Consider the following 12,819-nt stretch of genomic DNA (forward strand, 5'->3'; position numbering starts at 1 on the left):
GCTCTGTGTCTTTGTCCCTAAGTGACCCCGTTTCCCCCAAGCTAACCAAGAGTGCCCCGGCCCGGGGCAGGGGGTCCAAATACCCCTGTGCTGAGTTCTCACCACACACGTACAAGGGAGGTCGAGCTGTCCACAGGTCCCTCCCCAATAGCGGGGGGAGCTCCCTGAAGGCCCAGACCAGTTCTCTCACCTTCTTAGCATGACAAAATGTTAGATGCTCTTGTGAGTTCATTCAGACTCACGGGTCACGGTACTGGCTTCCAACCCAGCTCGGCCACCACTCCCGCCATGTACCCCAGGGAAGTTTCCTTCCCTGCTTCCAACTGCTATTTCCTCATCTGAAAACAGAATGGGCCAGGCCCTTACCGACGGATGGCAGCGGCTTCTGGAATTCTGAGGGGTAGACAGAGATGACCACTGCTGGCTCTATTTTACCAGCGGGATAACTGAGCCTTAGAAACGACTCGACTTCATCAAAGGCATTCAGCCAGTAGGTGGGGAAGGCATGGCCCCTGAATGCCAGGCCAAGACGGTCTACAACTGTGGAAAGAAATATGGAGTTCAAGATCATGGGGACCTTCCCCAATCCCCAGTCTGAGGAGGAAATTAGTTTCTCTTAGAAGACAAGCACTTACTTTGAGATGAGCCTTCTCATTCTCTCCACACAATCTGATTCATTCCCTGCCACTGTCTGGACGTTTCTGGGCTTTGTCTGGGCCTTTGACCTGTCAGCTGCCTCGCACCCCTGAGGGCGATGGCCTGAGCCACACCTCCAGTCCTGCTTTGCCCTGTCACGCATTGCCCTTGTCAGTGGGGCTGAGCCACCCGCAGAGTGTCTGAGGGAGATTGGTTTTTAGCTAAAGGTCACAGCAAATTGCCCAAGGATCCCTGGGGAGGTTCCTGTGGCTGCTCATGCTGGCCCTGGCCACCAGGGGGCGAGCGAGGCCTCGTGTCCTGGGCCACAAGGGCAGGGTGAGGGGTGACGGGTTGGTGTCGAGGCAGGGTCAGAGGGCATGCCCGGTACGCCTAGGCACGGAGGGTGCCTCTGACGACTTCCAGCTGCCACCCCAATTTGCTCCCATAGCGTGTGGGATGTTGGTTAAGCATCAAAGGCCAAGCCTGCAGAGCACAGCAGGGTGACTTTGGGAGAATTATCCTCGGACGCCTATCAGTTTGAGATGGAGAATTGTGGACTGGGAGAAGGGATATGGGGACTCCTCTCCTTTCTTCCCTTCTGCCCATAGGAGACAAAGTGCTCTAACCTGGTCTTTCCTATGTCTCTTATGTTCTAGTGTCTTCCTCAAAGGCAATGTGCTTCAACCCAGCACACCAACCTCTGTGAGCAGCAGAATCACTGAGGACCTGCTGAAACACCGATCCATGGGCCCCACCCCTGGGGTTTCGATACAGGCGCTCTGGGGACCACACTTTAAGGATCATGGGTCTAGCCTCCTCCCACTCAGTTCCTGGCCTCCCTGGAGGGGTTTCCTGGAAGTGGGGGCATTGACTATCGATTCAGACAGACTTAGCCTCCTGGCTCTGCTGCCGTCTGGCTGTGTGACTCTGGGCGAGTCTCTTGCCCTCTCTGAACCAAGATTTCTTGAAATGTAAGGAAAGCAATGCTCAGGCATCGGGTGAGGTCTGGGTGAGGTCTGAACGGGATGACTGAACGTTTGGGAGCCCTCTGTTACAGGCAGGCACTCCAAAAATATTCCTTTCTAGAAGGGGAGTTGTGGCAGAAGCGGGAAGTGCAGAGATCCAGCTGGAGCCAGGATGGGGACATCTGCCAGTGTTTGTCCCCCCTCCAGCCAGGGGGAGGCCAGGGCCCACAGCCCAGGGGGCAGCGCTGCCCCTCAGTCACCTGAGCAAATGTTGGTGTTAAAAGCTGCTTCTCCCCCCCCCCCCACCCTTCCCCCACCCCCAGCACCCTGTGCAGGCTGTCACTCACCAAGGCCGCTGAGTCACCACTTTACTGACAGGCCACCTCCTCCCTCCTCCCTCCTGACAACCTCCTGCCTTCACTGGTTCTGCTGGGGCCGGGAGCAGGTGAGACGTGGGGTTCAGGGCTTACTCCCCACTTTCTGCAGGTGCACAGAGGCTAGACAGGGACGTTCATGCAGGAGTGGACCACCCGCATCTCTGTGCACATATCCCTGTAGCTCTCTGTTGCCTGTGGCCGGATTTCCTGTATGTCTTAGACGTGGACCATCCCCTCATGCCTCCCCTACCTCCAACATCTAGAGGAGGCCTGTTTGGACTCCCCTCAAGGTGCCCCCGGAGCAGGGGCCACTGGCTGCCTCTCTGTCTTTATTTCCCACAACACCCTGTCAGGCCCCGGTCTCAAGGTGAGTTCTGGTCCCTTAGAAAGAGAAGTCTTTCTGTATCTTCTAACCTCAGTTTGCTCATCTGTGAAATGGGAGCCCACAGGAGACCTCGCGCATCTCTCCACCTCAGAAGCCCTGTCCTGATGGCTGATCACACGAGCACGGGTTGGAGCCTAGGACCGTCGCTTGGAGAGAAGGGAGGTGGCCTCTAGGAGGGCCATATGTACACGTTTGGGGCTAAGTTCTACCTGACTTCCTTCTCCTGATACAGATCAGAATAGCCTGACTGGACGAACAGTCCTCCTCATCGTTCCTCTGTACCTTTGCTCACGGACCCCCTCGTCCTGGCTCCCGCTCACCCTGGCGAGCTCCTGCTCGCATCTCAAGACGAGCGGGTCTCCTCTCTGAAGTGGTTCCTCTGCTGACCCTCCCACCCAGCATCACCCCTCATTTGTTTACTTGTCTCTCTCTGCTAAACTGGGCGCCCCGAAGGCAGGGCCTGTGACTAGGGGCCAATGATGTTCCCCAGAGTTCTATCACGGGTAGGGCCAGGGCAGGCACCCAGCACAGGCGCTTAGTGAGCCCACACCCCGGTAGAGGATGTCTGGCTTTTCTTCCTCCCGGGGCTTCTCGTCAGAGAGGAGCTCAGCAAGCGTGCCTCTGTGTGCTCAGTGAAGGGACTCTCTGTCCCAGGGGCCTCTCGTATCTTCCCTCTTGCATCATTTATTAAGGTGGAGAGAGGTTGGGGGGGGGCGACGAACCCAGATATCCAACTTTTGGAGACAAGGGTTTCTGTTTGAGGTACGAGCCAAGGTAGAGACAGGACTTGTTCGCCCCAACCCCAAGTGCTCACCTCCCACCCACTCATCCTCCTTGCCCTGGCCCCGGACACTTCCCAGGGGCACCCACCATCTACGCACATGCACGAGGGAGGGCTGTTACACCCATGGGCGTGTGCAGAGTCTTTCCAGCGTGCCCTCCGTTAGTCCCCTCCAAGAAGGACCCTGGGTTATGCCTTTGCCAGTCTCACCATCCTTATTCCAGCCTTCAGCTCTTCGAATCCTCCAAAGACCCTCCAGTGTTTAGCTCAAAGGAACCCTTTGATGTCCTAAATGACAAAGTCGGGCATCATGGAGGCTGCGTGGCGACAGCTCCCTGCAGACACCCGGGAGGGGCAGCTGCCGGCTGTCAGCGCTTCTGGCCGTTGTCTGAAGTGTTCCGTTTCAGCCCCACACGGCCGTCTTTGTTGTCAGAGCAGCCTCTGCGCGGCCGCTTTTGGGTTTCCTTGGGGAAGGGTACAGCCTGCCGGGCCAGCCTGGCCCAGCTGTGCACGTGGAGAGACCTGGCTTGGGTCTGCCCCTGCTGTGCCCCCAGGAAGCGGGAGCCCTGCTTTGCCCAAGGCTGCCCCGGGCTCCCCGTCACCCTGCCTGCCTTCTCTGCTACTCAGCCACCTGATTACCGAGGCGGCCAGGGGGTTTGCCTCCAGGACCTTTGCACACGCTGGTTCTCATCTTACCCTGTGGGCAAGTCTCCGTTTTCTCATCTGTACGTGGGGATGATAAAATGAATACCTACCCCGGAAGACTGGATGGCACACACACCCTGGCAAAGCCCCAGGCACTTGCGGGCTCTCAATAAATACCAACCCCCATCTCCTTTCTTCTCCATTCTGTTTTATAACTTACTGGTTCTAGTTATTCATTCAAATGGCGTGAGGGGCATTTCCAATGTACCAATGCCTAATCTCCACCCCCCACTAAGGACAGGGGAGCGCCAAGGGTGAGGCTTGCTTCTTTACTTTTGAAACACTCCCCAGATGATTCTAAGAATCAGGCAAGGGACACAACTCCAGACCCCGCTCTGACCAGATCCCAGCCCTCCTGACATGCATGTCCAAAAGAGTAGTCACGAAACGCATGCAACTATTTAAATGGAAATTCATTAAACTGACCTGAAATTAAAAGTTCATTTCCTCAATCACACTAACCACTTTTTGAGTGACAACACGGGTCTAGGACATTTCCTGCATTTCAGGGAGTTCTTCCGGAGACAGCCGCAAGACCAGAGCTGTCCCATGGAAATACAGTGCAAGCCACATGTGTAATTTATGTAATTAAAATTCTTCTAATAGGGGCGTCTGGGTGGCTCAGTTAGTTGAGCATTCGGCTCTTGGTTTCGGCTCAGGTCATGATCTCACAGTTCATGAGTTCGAGCCTCTTCGTCGGGCTCTGTGCTGATGCTCCGAGCCTCCCTGGAACTGTCTCTCTGCCTTTCTCTCTACCCCTCCCTAGCTCATGCTGTCTCTGTCTCTGTCTCTCTCAAAATAAATACATAAAAACTTAGTACACCTTGTATGCTATTGTTGTAGTTCCTGCGTCAGTGAGTGTCTAGGCCTGGACAAATGCAGTTGTGTTGGCCAAATAAACTGGTCATCAGCTGGGGATATCCCTATTCCTGTTTTGCCCACCTTACCTGTGATGTTTCCTCCACCAGCCCACCAGTCCATGGAGAAGACGTAACTTGAATGGAGCTCGAGTGTTTCTTCCACTCGAACACATGGGGCCAGAGGGTTCCATCACCATTCACTCTTTCCTGCTAAAGAATCTATCCACCATCGCCCCCAATATACCGTGATGTGTTTCCAGGGAAGGTTTATGCAGCCACCTATGTTGATTAGTCACGCTGGTTCATAGTAGAGCATGGCCAATCACGAATGGGACAGGTGACAGTTCAGTTACGATAAAAGAATGTGGAACAAAGGGCCGGGAGCACAGAGCTCTATCCAGGATGAGAGAAGGAGTCCGTGATGGGGCAGGTGAGGAAGTCAGGGGCCAAGGCAGAGAGCTCTGGCAGCAGGAGATGGGCGGGGGCAGAAAGCCACGCCCACTTGGACAATGTCAGTGGGAAGCCCCACCTCAGCTCCCGTAGAGGTGTGGCCCTGGTGGCTGGTGCTGAAGGGGACTGGGTGTAAGTCACATCAGAGCCTTCAGTGGGTGTGCAAGGTGGGGTCCTGCTCTTTTCAGATTTTCATCTTACAGGTTTCAGCTTCCTGTGGGTGTCCAGCAGACAGTGAAGCTCTCAGGGTCTCAAGGGTCCAGCTCCTGGCCTTGAATGAGCCCAACTCTCGGCGGTTCCTGTAAGCGGTGAGACCATCCCTGAGGTATACAGCTGGCACCACACAGGAACTGATCTCTGATACCTTCACTTTCCCTGTGTTTCCTCTGATCTGCTTTCCCAGCCCTCTCCCCAACCTGCCCCTGACCGTCCTGGGCTCATGTGACTTACTTTCAAATTACTTCCTACCGGAGGCCCCATACTAACCCTTGGAGAGGTGCACCCTGATATGTCTCTGGTCTCTAACCTTTTCTCTTATGTTCAGGCCCCACCCCTGCCTCCCCACCATGATCCCCAGCTCTAGCCTCTCTATACCACCACCCTCGGGGTACAGACCTTGGCCCAGCCCACTTGGATGTCAGCCCCTCTAGCTTCTCCCAGACCCCACTGGTGGGACAAGAAGACTGGACTCTAGGTCTCTCCTCTAATTACTTTAGCCAGAGTGATACTGGCAGGGAAAGTGATGTATTGCAGGCACATGGCACCTAGTCAAATCCAGAGACAGCCGTCCTGGGCCGAGCTGTTCTTTCTCGTTCATCCTACAAACGCTCGCTGTGCACCAAATCCAGACCCCATCCTACCCGAGGGCCTCCCATCTGACTGGCTGTGCCTGCACGGATTGGCTTTGGATAATGGACTAATGAGTCAGGATCATCCAAATGGTTTTCTCTTGCACCACGGTGTCCCCATGCCAGGCAGCTCTGTTCATGGACTCGGCGGGTAATGATCCCTCCCAGAAAATCATAATCCATCAATCTCTCCTCTCAAGACCATCAATCAATGTTCCAGAATCCACGGCTGCGTTCTCATTCCAGGAGTTTTCAATCACTTCCCTTTTCCCTCGTGTGTGCAGAACAATGCAGTGACACTAGGAAATTGTGTTTTGACATGAAATCATTACGTGTTTTAAAACCTCTCCTTCAATGTTGGTCTTTTCCTGCCTCCTGCTCTCCCCGGGCCCATCTCCTGCTATGAACTGCAGGGCCAGCCCCGTTTCTTTGTTCCGTTCTCCGGCACAGGTGAGGGATGCAGTCCAAAAGGAAGAAACATGGCAAAGAAAGAAGCTGCCCGTTTTATTCCAGCACTACCACACTGTAATTAAATTGTCTCCTCCAATCGGAGCCCTTCCAGTCTATTTCCTCCCGCGGAGGTGTTGGAAGGGCTGGTGTGTGCATGTGCAGGGGTGGGGGTGGGGGGACTGGGGCAGGTGTGTGTGGAGTGAAGTAGCATCATAATCAGGTGCATTTAACGTGAAGTTTAACTATATGCGTTCAGCCGTCAATCAATCGGTCAAGGGGTGCAGTAGGTGCAGGGGGAGTGCAGGGATTAACCCAGCTGTTCATGGCCTGGCGATTCTGCCCATCGGCCCCCCCCCCCCAGCAGCCCGGAGTGAGGGCGAGACAGGAGGTACGTGCAGGCTGCTCCCTAACTGTGTCCCCGTCCCTGCTCGCCTCCCGCGGTAGGAGCATCTCTCTTTGCTGATGCTGATTCCAGTGTTTAGAGACATGTATTTTTTGTACAATGAGCCCCTAAGGGCATGCCAATTACCTATCTGGTGCTCAGCCAAAGACGAGCGCTGGAGGAGAAATGGACAGCGTTGGACTTTCCAGGAAAGCGTGGCACATCTACCCCGTCTCTTTCCCAACGCCTTCTCACGGATATTTTGATTCTTCGCAATTCTCAATAGACCTGCTGGCTCTAGACCCTAAGCCCCCTAAGGTTGGGCTCCAGCCATATTTGGGACGCTTAGCACAGCAGCAAGACGTTAGTCTTCCAGTCTGTGGGGACACAGGCTTAACTCGCACCCTACCCAGCAGTGTCTTCTTGAGCAGGTGGCGGAACCGGTCTGAGCCTCAGTGTTCTCATCTGGAAGTGGGGGGCAGTGCTGTCTTCCTTGCAGGGTCTGACGTGCGAGTTAAAGATAAAATATGCTTCCCTAGGACCTGGCGGGTGTGTAGCAAATGGTGGGTCTCGGTATCATTACGGATAAATGAGTTCCTGCTGAGGGACGCTGAGCTGCCGGTGTCACCGAGGTGCTTCATTTAAAAAAGAAACGACATTGTTAAGTTAGTTTCTGCAGAACGACAATAACTTACGCCGTAAATAATTGATGCGGTGAGCAGACTTCCCAGGTTCACATCCAGGTAAGGTTTAGGAAGGATGGCTCCACATTCTAAATCCCTCATCTTTCCTTTCTTGAATAAATGGAGTCTCTGTTGGAGGTCAGAATAAAAGTCACACAAGTGTGACTTCCAAAGAAAGCGCCACCGGGGGAGGCTGCGGCTTGCTCCCACATTACTGGGCAGGGAACCCCCCGGTTATGAGTTATGAGGTCGGCACGATTTGAATCCAGCACTCAGAGCCTCCCCTTTCAGGGGCCCTCCCTTCCTTCTGACCTCCGCTATTGCAAGGGTTTTCAAGCTGCTTCTGGGTGTCCTTGTCGCCTGCCCTTTTTTTAAAGTGCCCTCCCTTTCTTGTTGGGATGAGCACTGGGTGTTGTATGGAAGCCAGTTTGACAATATATTAAAAAAAACAACGCCCTCCCTTCAAAGCTGCCTGTCCTGGGTCCCAACCCCTTGCGGGGCCTGACTTTGGCTAGGACCACCCCAATGGTCCCTCGGCCATTTCAGGCGTATTTGGGCATTTGGGAATGCTCCCTGTTGGATCTGGAAGTGGTTCCCTGAAGGCTGCCCCACCCCCATTTTTCAGCCAAGCCTGTTGAGGCTCCCCACCAGGAAGTGGCTTGTCAAGGCTTTATAACAACTTTGATGCTAATTCATCCATACTCAGCTCTGAGCTGTGCTGGGACCTCCGTGCCAGGCAGGTGAGCTGGGACTCCGAAACTGGCCGTGTCACTCGCCTGTGGATGGTGGTGGCGTAAACCGAGATTCAAATACCTGTGCTGACAGGGGAAGCTGTGGACTGACTTCTCCATTTGGGGGCTGGCCTCTCTCTCAGGGAGTCTGCTTTGCGGGGGCAGGGTGGCAACAGGTGCCTGGGGGTGGAGGTGACAGGCTTAGTCAGGTGGGAGGTTGGTCCATGGTGGTGGAGACTGAGGGTCCCCCCTAAGCATCAGTGAGCCCCTCCAAATACTGAACATCGAAGAGGTGCCAGGCACACTGTTCTAAGGCTTTCCCTCTGTTAACTCTTCAGGCCCCACAAGGAACCTTGGAGGCAGGTACTGACGATTACAGATAAGTCAGCTACGTCCTGGAATGCCGTCACTTGTCCAAGATCACACATCTAGAGGGACAGCCAGGACTCTGACCCAGCTCTGCTCCTCTTTGGAGTCCCAGCCTCTCAAGTGCTCACTGCATGGCTCCAGGTCAACAGGAAGAGAGATGACAGACGGTGGAGGGGGGTGGGGGGATAGGGCAGAAGCCCCACTGAGAAGATAAGGCCAAGATGGGGTGTGTGGTGGGGGGTGGGGTGAGATGGCCCAGGCAAGCCGGATGAGGGCCCTTGTGCAGGTGGGGGAAGGCTAGCACAGCACGTTTCCCCTGAGCGCAGACAGGTGAGGTCAAGGGCGGATGCCACGCCAGGGGGTTTGCTCCCCAAATTCAGGAGCTGCGACATTGCACTTAAACAGGGGCTCCCGGAGATGCAGACAAGGAGGCTCACGGTGAGTTTCAGGTACCCTGGCGGTTCAGCTCGGTGGCGGAACGTTCTCTGTGGGGTCCTCTGACTTACACCTCCCCCCACTGGCTGACAAAAAGACCAGCCTGCAGGTGCCTGAGGGAGGCCCGGCCGCCTCTCTGTTACAGGAACTGCCTGCCCCTGCATTTTAGTCAAACCGCCTGTAGGGCCACCTGCTTTCTAGTTCAATGAGGCCCCCTGGGGAAGGAACTTTAAAAAGATTTCAAATCATAACAATGCTCTCCTCTGCTCAAATCGACAAATGTTTTCCTCCCCTCCATCACAGCAAGGGCACACACAGAGAAGGATAACATTGAGAAAATGCTTTTTCTGGCTGTCAGACCAAGCAGGGACAATTAACCCTTACTTAGTCCATTTCTTCCTGCCGGGAGGAGGCATCCTTTGATAAGTGTGCCCAGAGATGATTTACGTTTCCTCCTCCCTGGCAACACCAGGTTCACCATCCCAGGAGCCTATTTATTTTCCCCCCATCGTGTGTGTCATATCCACATCTTGCGCTGTAATCCCTAGGCGGTGACCTTGACTGCTCCCCGTCCTCCCCGCTGGATTTCTGCAGAAGCCTTGTAATGGGATTTCCCTTTCTACCCTATGCCTCCCTCCTGTAAGCTCCACTCGGCCTCAGAGTGATCTTCCTGAAGTTCAATGTCACGCAGGCTATAGTTTGCCTTCACCGGGCACCCTTTGCACCGGGTGGGGCTATTAATCACCGTGCCCTCCCTCAGGACGGGCACTAGGGCCCACGCGATCACAGTGGCTCATCCCTCAGGCCGTGGTGCGGGACCCAAGGAGTGAGCTGGTCACAACCTTCCCTTGGAATTGGAGCTGTGCAGGCAGATGGAATCTTCTAAGAAGCGAGGTGCTACAGGCACCTGCTTCTCGGGGGCTGCTACGGCAGTGCCCTGGCTTCCAGGTCCAGTACCGTGGGTGCCGGGTGACACACAGCCGCAGGGGGTTGTCCCCAGAACAGTTTTGTGGTGTGGCTGGGTGTTTGTCCCCATCCCTCTGTTCTTGCCTTAGCAGCATCCAAGTTCCGCTCTGAGACTCTGTGGAAGGTGTTGAGAGCTAACCTAATGTATTTCGGCAAACTCCTTTATACCAAACCAGCTGGAGGGGGTTCTGACTGCAACTCAGAATCCTGACCAGCACACAGAGTGACAAAGAGCGACCCCAATGGCATCACTCGGGCTTCTAGACGCCGTTGGGTTTGTCGCCGGACACCCCCAATCCTTCCCAGCTCCGTGAGCCAGTAAGTTCCTCCACTTTCTCATGGGTGTTTCTGACACTTGTAACCAAACGGGTCCTAAATAATATCGCCGTCCTGACACGCGGTATCATGTCACATCCCTGCTCAAGCACGGTGACTCCCATGGCACCAAGGTCAAGGGCCACTCACCGTCCACTTCGGGTGCTCCCCAGTTCCCAGGATGCTCTCCTACACGAGGCACTCTCCTCACCGTTCTTCAAACCCACATTTCGCATTTCGTTCCCTCCTCTTGCCTCTGCCCAGGCAGCGCCCCCTGCTGGAAGGCGTTCATTCCTCCCTCCGGACTCCAAGCAAGGCTGGGCATTATTCTGGGGGACCGCAGGACTACCTCTGGTTTCCGAAACGCTAAAGCGTATGCAACGCAAGCGTGCTCACGTATTCCCTTGTCAAGCTGCAGGGTAGCATATTGGACGTCGGCGTGTGACAAGGTGTGAGTGAGTGGGGGAAGAGTCGTTGGGCCACCTTCTCATCAATGCTTACAACTCACAAGGAGGAGGTATCAGCGTTGTCATTTTGTGACTGGGGACACGGAGGTCCTGGGAGGTTAGGGTACCTCCCCAAGGTCACAGAACTCTTTCAGGGCTTCCTCCCTAGATGGCTGTGTCCCTGAGTTGTGATCCTTGCTCTTAAAGGGGCAGCATTCACAACTGAGACGCAGGGCACTGTCTTAAATAGGAAAAGGGCTATTGTACTCGAGTTAGCAAACACCACTACTATATGTGACTGTGTGAGACATACAGACCGCTACTCCATGAGACTGTTGGGCTGCGGGGCAAGAGAACTGAAATAAGATTCAGTCCCTGACCTCAGGCAGTGCAGGAGAAGGGGCAGGCATTCAAGGTAACTCAGTTGGGGGACAATAAACAGCAGCCAGAGGAGGGAAAGACTGTGACTTGGAACCGCGGACACTTTTAGCTGGGCCCCCAAGACCACTCAAGGTTAGGCAAACAGTGAAGATGATCCACCGTCCACGCTACAGGAGCCCAGGCAGGGAGCTACAATGGCCATGGGCTGGGTAGTCAGGGAGAGCTTCCTGAGGGAGGTGGGCTTGGCCTTGAGCCTCTAAGACTGGGGAGGATTGCAATAATTATACACGTTGCCCCATTCCTTCTCCCTTATGGATATAAATGGTATGAAACGGACCTGATAACGTTGAAAAAATCCTGCATGAAAACTCCTTCGCATTGAGTGGTTCTTCTCAAGGCTTAAGTTTCTGCCCTGTGAAATGGGACTGATAAGCTAGATTGCAGGGCAGGGGTAACAATAAGGCACAGAGCCGTTTGGCATGTGAGCAGTTGCTCTGTGGATGGCAGATGATGTGGCCCCAAGTGGAAGGAAGAGAGGAACTTTCAGCTACAGATGAGGAAACTGAGGTTCCGGAAGGTCACAGGACTTTCTGGGCCTTTTGGCTTCTCACAGCAGGAGAAGGCCCTCAGGCTGGAGCTCCCCACGCTCCTCTCTCCAGACCAGGCTCTCTGGCCTTAGCAGTCAGGCTCTGTTTGAGCCAAGAAGGTGTCTGTTGAGGTCATTGGCCTGGTGATGGGGGATTTGCCTTACTGACCCCCTTTCCAGAGAAGGTTCTCAGCTAGGTGGCCCGGCAGCCTCGATGTGGGCCTAGCTGGCTGGCTGTGACTTTGCCGGTGTCATCCTGCCAGAAACTCAAGCCTGAGTCTGCTGTGTGAGGCCAGTGGTCCTGGGGGGCAGATGTGGATGGCAGGGGGGCCTGGTGTGGGCGCTGGGGAAGGCCTGGAGGACGGTAGTTCTCCGTCCCCTCCCTGGATGGGTGTCTGGGTCCTGTCCACAGAATGGCATGGTGCAGGGGTGTGGGGGGACGGTCTCCACAGTGAGGTTCCATGAAAGGAGGGGCGATGGGTGTCCCAGGGCGCCAGCATTCTCCTCAAATCAGAAGGGTCATTTGGCCCTGCGGTGCACACCACAGTTATGGGGGGCAGGGGGGCTGAGGCGGGGGGCTCAGGCAGGAAGCAAGAGCAACAATAAAAATGGCATCACCAGCAGGGGGCACTAGAGCAGAGCCTCCTTCGCCCTTCTGTGTGGACCCCTGTCCAAAGGATGCCAGACCCGGAAGCGAGACGAATGATGGGCACCACAGGGAAGCTAGGAGCACCCGTCACGGGGATGCTCCTGTGGCCCCTCTGGTGACTTCCAGAAATAATGAGGGAGACTCGGGGGCTAGGCTGGAGGTCTTGGAGCAGCAGCTGCAAGAAAACCTAACCACAAAGTCCGCCTAGCGTGATGCTGGGTGCACAGTAAGTCCCCCCAAAACACTTTATGGTTCATGTGTTAAGTGGGGGCCCTCTCGTTGGCTGGGGCGCGCGTGCTCACTGTTCTCCGCATCCCGGCCAAATGGAAACCTGGGTGAAATGACGATCCGGGCTTCCAAGGAGGTGATGCAGGTGGCTGTGCCTCTGAGCCTCCTGCAGGAGCTGCTGTGCCTGCTTC

The sequence above is a fragment of the Panthera tigris genome, chromosome C1 (assembly GCF_018350195.1).
Source record: "Panthera tigris isolate Pti1 chromosome C1, P.tigris_Pti1_mat1.1, whole genome shotgun sequence".
NCBI classification, from domain to species: domain Eukaryota; kingdom Metazoa; phylum Chordata; class Mammalia; order Carnivora; family Felidae; genus Panthera; species Panthera tigris.